Genomic DNA, 7,172 nt, shown 5'->3' with positions numbered 1-7,172 from the left:
AGGAAAGGAACCACATGGTCATATTAATTGACACAGAAAAGGCATTTGACAAAATCCTGCACTCATTCTTTGTAAAAGTTCTCAGCAAAATCAGAATAACATAACTAAAGGCATATACACAAAAGCAACGGCCAACATTATTCTCATTGGAGTTGTTGTTGTCGTTAGGTGCTGTTGAGTCATCTCCAACTCATAGCCATCCCATGCACAGAAGAACGAAACACTGCCCGGTCCTGTGCCAACCTCACGATACTTGCTATATCTTAGCCCATCGTTGCAGCCACTGTCAATCCATCTTGTTGAGGGCCTTCCTCTCTTTTATTGATCCTCCACTTTACCAAGCATGATATCCTTCTCCAAGGAATGGTTTCTTCTGACATGACCATAGTAGATGAGACAAAGTCTGGCCCTTCTTGCTTCCAAGGAGCATTCTGGCCACACTTCATCCAGAACAGATTTGTTAGTCCTTTTAGCAATCCATGGTACTCTTAGCATTTTTCTCCAATGCCACAAGTCAAAAGCATCAACTCTTCTTCAGTCTTCCTTATTCATTGTCCAGTTCTCTCATGCATAAATGGCAATTGAAAATACCATGGCTTGGGTGAGATGCCCCTTAGTCTTCAAGGAAATATCTTTACTCTTCATCACTTGAAAGAGATCTTTTGCCGCAGATTTGTCCAATGCAATACGTTGTCTCATGTATTGACTACTGCTTCCATTGGTGTTGATAGTAGAACCAAGTAATATGAAGTCCTTCACAACTTCAATCTTTTCTCCATCCATGGTGAAGCTGTTTATTGGAATAATTATGATGATTTTTGCTTCCTTTATATGGAGGTGTAATCAACACTGCAGACTGTAGTCTTTATTTATTTATTTATTTATTTATTTATTTTATTTTAAGAGTTTGTTTTACATTGAATGTTATGTGTACATTTAGTTTCACTCCTCATTTACCCTAACCCAGTCTCCTCTCCTCCTTGCCCACTAATTTTCCCCCCATACCCCTCATAGTTACACACTTCTGTTTGTTCTGCATTTCCTCTGTGAATGTTGCCCCTCTGGTGCCCTGTAGTTTATTGCTCCAAGCAAATGTGTCAAATGTTAAAATTACTGAATCTAACTGGTGCATTAAAAAACCCATTGCTGGGGAGTGTATCCAAGATCATATATAGGGTTGGCAGACAATGGTCCTATAAGTTTATGTGAATGATCAGAATTCCCAGGTGTATAGTAGAGCTGACAAGGGGCAAGGTTGTGGTCACTGCTTGGTCACAGCCAGCTACCCAGAGGGACTGAGTAGTTGAACCTGCGAGCTTGGGACCATAGTTGCAGGGGACATCAAGCTCAATTGGCATAACATACTATACAAAACATTGTTCCACATCTTACTTTGGCGAGTAGCGACTGGGATCTTAAAAGCTAGCAAGCTGCCATCTAGATGCAACGATAGGTCTCTCCTCATCCAGAGCAAAGAAGAATGAAGAAAACCAAAAATTCATGGAAACAATTAGTCCTAGTGACGGGTACACCATCCAATCTGCCGCCTATACAACTATGAGACCAGAACTAGATGGTGCCCGGCTACCACTGTCATCCACTTGGAAGGGAATCTACATAGGTGATCCTTGATAGAGAGGGAGAACAATGTGAAACAAAACTCAAAATCATTTAGAGAAAAAAAAAGGGGGGGGGGGACCAGGTTTGCTGGTCCGATAGAGCCCTGTGGAACCACTGAGACTATAGCCCCTAGCTGCCCTTCAGGTCTGGAATTGAACCCACACCTGTGGTTTCCAGCCAAACAAAAGACAGGCATATGAGTTGAACATTTACCTGAGGTAGATACACTCCTTGGAGAGAACAATCATTGAGAAAGAAGGGCTGCCTATGCACAGGGAGACAGCTCAGGGGGTAGGAGTCCATGGAGGGATGTACACTGGGAAGAGGTAACTATGGGGAGGAAGTGGGAGGGGAGCTGTTGCACTGTGGTAAACTGTGATCAATGTCATGAGACAAAGTGTATGTGAACTGCTGTATGGAAAGTGAATTTGCTCTGTAAATCTTCACCCAAATCACAATTTAAAAAAAAAAAAGAAAGAGAAGAAAAAAAATTTCTGAGTAGATATCGAAGGTGCAACTGTTGGTCTCTCCACATCCAGAGCAAAGAAGATTGAAGAAAATCCAAGCCACAAGAAACAATTAAACCAAGGACTGGTGGGGAACACGAAACCCAGCCTCCATGACCCTGAGACTAGAAGAACAAAATGGTGCCTGGCTACCACTGCTGACTCCTCTGAAAGGGATCACAATCTGAGGTACCAGATAGAGTGGAAGAAAAATGTGGAACAAAACCCAAAATCATAAAAAAGACCAGGGTAACTGATCTAATAGACTGGTGAAACTCCTGAGACCATGTTCCTTAGATACCCTTCAAGCCTGGAACTGAACTCACTCCATGACACAATTTTTGGCCAAATAATATAGAGCCCTATAAGGTGAACAGTGACACCAGGGAGGTAAGCATTCCCTAGAACAATCAATAATATGAGATCAAATGGGCAACATGTGGCCAGGGATAAAGCTAAGAAGGCAGGAAAGGATAAGAAAGAAGGGCAAAGGGAAATGGTAAACTCAGGGAAGAAGTGGGAAGAGTAGTGATTGCCATGAATATCACAAAACAAAATGTGTATGAACTGTTGAATAAAAAAACAATTTGCTTGTAAACTTTCACCCAAATCACAATAAAAAGTTTTAAAAAAAATTTTTTTACATTAGAAAAAAGATTATAGACTAAGAAATCCTATGACAGTTCTACTCTGTCATATATGGTCCTTGTGGGTCAGAATTGACTTAATGGTACACAACAATAATTTATGTTCTACTTATTAGTTGGAAAAGTAGTATCACTTTGCCCAAATAGTAATATAATATTACTTTCTCAAGTAATCTATCTTTCTTCTTGCTCTGAATGTGACTGAAATATCTACTTGTAGCCTTTGGCATTTCATGAGGCCCAGCACATTTTAAAGTTAATCCTTCTCACATCCTCTGAACAAGACTGTGCCATTCTTTTGTGATAATCCTCATGTGTGTAGCCATTCTTCTTTCACATGTCCATGGCCCTTTGACTACTGAGCTCATTGAAGAATTCCCTGGGCAATCACATTTAGACACTGCCTTTAATATTTTCAACTGCTTCTTCAAAATTCTGGGGCAAGATTTTGTTCTTGTGTTTTCATCTCAAACCACTTTAAATAAAAATACATATACATATACACATATTTGGGAAATATTCTAACATATTCAAGAGGTGGTCTGCTTTCTTAACTTATTCAATAATTTACATGAAAGCTAAATATTTCAGAAGAGGTTTCAAGATCTCATCCATAACCTGAACATGGCTCTTATTTTTTTTATATTTTTTCATGTTTTTAACACATTGCTTTTTTTTTCATATAATTGTATTTCATAAAATTACTCCATGAAATTATTGGAAGGTTGGGCAATCTACTTCTGTAATGATATTGCCTCTGAAACCCAAGGAGGGGTCGCTTTGGGTCAGGTCCGACTTGATGTCAAATAACAGCAATAACAGCATGAAATTATAATTTTTTATTTTTATTTATAGTTCTGAGAAATTAGCTTTATCATGTTGTTGCTGTCATGTGCCAGTGAGTTGGACCCAACTCATAGCGACACTTTCTTAGGTTTCAGAGGCAATATCACTATGGAAGTAGATTGCCCAAACTTCCTCCCAAAGAGTGGCTGGTAGGTTTGAACTGCCAACCTTTCAGTTAGCAGTCAAATGCCTTAGGCACTATGCCACCAGCGCTCCTTAGAGCTGCACTAGGGGACCAAAACATGCACCTTAGTCTTCAAAATTATTTCTTTGCTTTTTAACACTTTAAATAAATCTTTTACAAGATTTGTCCAATGCAACATGTCATTTGATTTCCTGACTGTTGCTTCCATGGGCTTGATTTTGGATACATGTAAAATGCAATCCTTGACAACTTCAATCTTTTCTCTGTTTATCATGATGTTACTTACTAGCCCAATTGTAATGATTTTTGTTTTGTTTATGTTGAGGTGTAATCCATATTGAAGGCTGTGGTCTTTGGTCTTCATCAGTAAGTGTTTCAAGTCTTCACTTTCAGCAAACAAGGTTGTATCACCTGCATATTGCAGATTGTTAATGGATCTTCCTGCAAACTTGATGCCACTTTCTTCTTCAAATAGTCCAGCTTCTTGGGATATTTGCTCAACATACATATTGAATAAGTATTTGAAAGAATCCAACCCTGACACATATCTTTCCTGATTTTAAACCATGCAATATCCCCTTGTTCTGTTCAACTCCTGCCTCTTGGTCTATGTACAGCCTAGGAAACCCTATGGGGAAGTTCTATTTCTAGTGTCACTATGAGTTTGAATTGCCTCAATGATGGCGTATAGCAACACTTTATTTTAACAGACACTGTCCTTGCTAAATAATACATTAATAGTTTCAGTCACAGTTTCAGCTCAACAAAGTGTTTGAAACTCTAAAAAATTGTGGGCTCAGCAAAAGACAAAGCATATTTTCCAATGTACCTAGATTTAACTTTTAAATCGATGTGAACTCTAAGAAAAAATCAGCTCATCTGATTTTTATTAGTTTATCCTGAACTCATTAATATAATCTTAGAATAATTATTTGATGTCACCAAAATATAAATTTTTAATCACTTTCTTAGAATTACAATAAATAGGAATCAACTCCCAAGCATTTTAAATTTGTTTCAAATGGATAATTCTGTATATGAAAACTTAATTAAAATTGCTTACTGATAGACCTTTACTGAGGTTAAGAATTTAAAGGTAAACAATGGGCTCTTCTGCTCATCAATTTAGAAAGCTGAAGCAGTATTTACTGACAGAAGTGAATATGTGTAAGCAAAAATCACCAACCCATGCTTCCAGCCATATCTTCTCTCCATTTAGTTAACATGGATGTCATAAAGCAGAAAGATTTAGTTTGAGGTACACGTGGCTTCAGAGATACAGTCTAACTACTGATCATACCAAGCAAGCACTGGAGAGAAGGTACATTGGGAACCAAGGCTGACTTTGGCTCCATCAATCCCTATTTTTGGTGATGTGTGTGCCACTTGCTCATCAGGCTGCATGTTGTTGTTGTTGTTCTTGTTAGTTGCCGTAGAGTCAATTCTTTACTCATGGTGACCTTATGTATAACAGAATGAAATGTTGCCTGGTCCTGCATCTTCCTCACAATCATTGCTATGATTGAGCTCAAAGTTGTATTGTGTCAATCCATCTCATTGAGGGTTTCCTCTTTTTGCTGAGCTCCTTACTTTTACCAAACATGATGCCCTTTTCTAGTGATTGGTGTACACTGATGACATGTCCAAGGTAAGCAAGGCAAAGTCTCCCCATCATCACTTCCAAAGGAGAATTCTACTGTGCCCCCCTTAAGATTGATTCTTCTGGACATCCATAGTATACTCAATATTCTGTACCAGGACTACAATTTGAATGTGTTAATTCTTTTTCAGTTTTCCTTTTTTATTATCCATCTTTTGCATACCTATGAGCCTGTTGAAAATACCATGTACCTTCATAAATACTCATGAAACAAAGGTACTAACAGATGAAGAAATTAATGGATAGATAGATGAATGACTTTATGATCCACTAGAGTTAGTGGATTTGAGGTAGCCAACAGACTTCTCACTAAGGTCAGGAGTGTTTCTGGACCCAGGTGATTCTGAACCTATAGGTGGTGTGTATCATTGATGCTGCCAACATTGGACTTAAGAATAGCAAGGATCATGGTATGGTGCAGGATTGAGCAACACATTCTTCTGCTGTTTATGGAGTTGCCATGAGTTGAAGCCAAAAGCTGAATTAATGGCAATAACAATGTGTGTGCACGTGTGTGTGTGTGTGTGTATATAAAGTGTATGTTAGAGCTAGAATTCTCAGCCAAGTCTCTTCAGCATCATAGCTTTTTGCCCTTTACCAAATAAATGATCTCCAAAAGATTACGCCATATTCCTAAATGTCCTGGTCAGAGGCTCTCCTGCAGGTAAGTGAAACATCTTTTACTGTCTAGAGGAAAATATGTGCACTCATAAAGAAATGCAGCCAATAGTCATAGAATGTTACTACTGAAAAGACTTGAGTGATCCTCCAGAAAAGGTCCTTTGGAAGGCCACAGATCCTTTGGAGAATCTCAGTAAAGCTATGTATGAATCCAGGGAAAAAATAACATAATGTACAGGATTATGCATATTATTTATAGAGGTTTCCAGACCCCTCCTCTGAAGTCAATCTTTGAACCAATCTAATCTCCACAGACGAACCCCAGTTTACAAACCTATAGTGACAAAATAAACAAAAAGTATTACTAGAAAAAAGGTGTTAAGCATGTCGAAGGCTACCTACCCAAGCTGTGGCAGAAGTGGAACACAGAGTCAGGGGGTGTGCCTCCTCCCACCCCTCCTGCAGTGTAGGTCATCCATCATGCATTTCCCTATTCTGTTGGTACATGCCTTACCATCGTGCCAGATGATAGGTCCTTCTATTTTAGTCTATTTCAGGGCTATTTTAAATGAAAATCTTAGGAAAAACAATGAGCTAACTATTAGATTAATGAATGCAAACTGTCATATCGCCCAAATTATGATGAAAGAATCATCATAATGTGTATTGTGTTTAAGGCTTTATAAATATCATACCTTAAAAATCAATCATGAATCTAGATGCAACGATGGTCTCTCCTCATCCAGAGCAAAGAAGAATGAAGAAAACCAAAGATTCATGGTAACAATTAGCCCTGGCAACTGGTATACCATGTGGTCTGCAGCCTATATGAGACCAGAAGAACTAGATGGTGCCCAGTTACCACTGTCAACCACTTGGAAGGGGATCTATGTAGGAGATCCTGGATAGAGTAGAAGAACAATGTGGAACAAAACTCAAAATCACTTAGGAAAAAAAAACATGGGGACCAGGTTTGCTGATCTGGTAGAGCCTGGTGGAACCCCTGAGACTGTGGCCCCTAGCTGCCCTTCAGGTATGGAATTGAACCCACATCTGTGGCTTCCATCCAAACAAAAGACAGGCATATGAGTTGAACACTTACCTGAGGTAGATACACTCCTTGGAGA

The 7,172-nt window shown here is 38.9% G+C and overlaps 1 pseudogene; it reads right to left on the bottom strand.

Annotated features, from left to right (window-relative positions):
* Positions 1–6,371: 6,371 nt before the first annotated feature.
* The window catches only part of LOC103192932, a 5,294-nt pseudogene continuing 4,493 nt past the window's right edge, over positions 6,372–7,172 (bottom strand).

The sequence above is a fragment of the Orycteropus afer genome, unplaced genomic scaffold (assembly GCF_000298275.1).
Source record: "Orycteropus afer afer isolate SDZICR_OR568_19922 unplaced genomic scaffold, OryAfe1.0 scaffold00032, whole genome shotgun sequence".
NCBI lineage: Eukaryota > Metazoa > Chordata > Mammalia > Tubulidentata > Orycteropodidae > Orycteropus > Orycteropus afer.
This window is presented reverse-complemented; position numbering and strand designations above follow the sequence as displayed.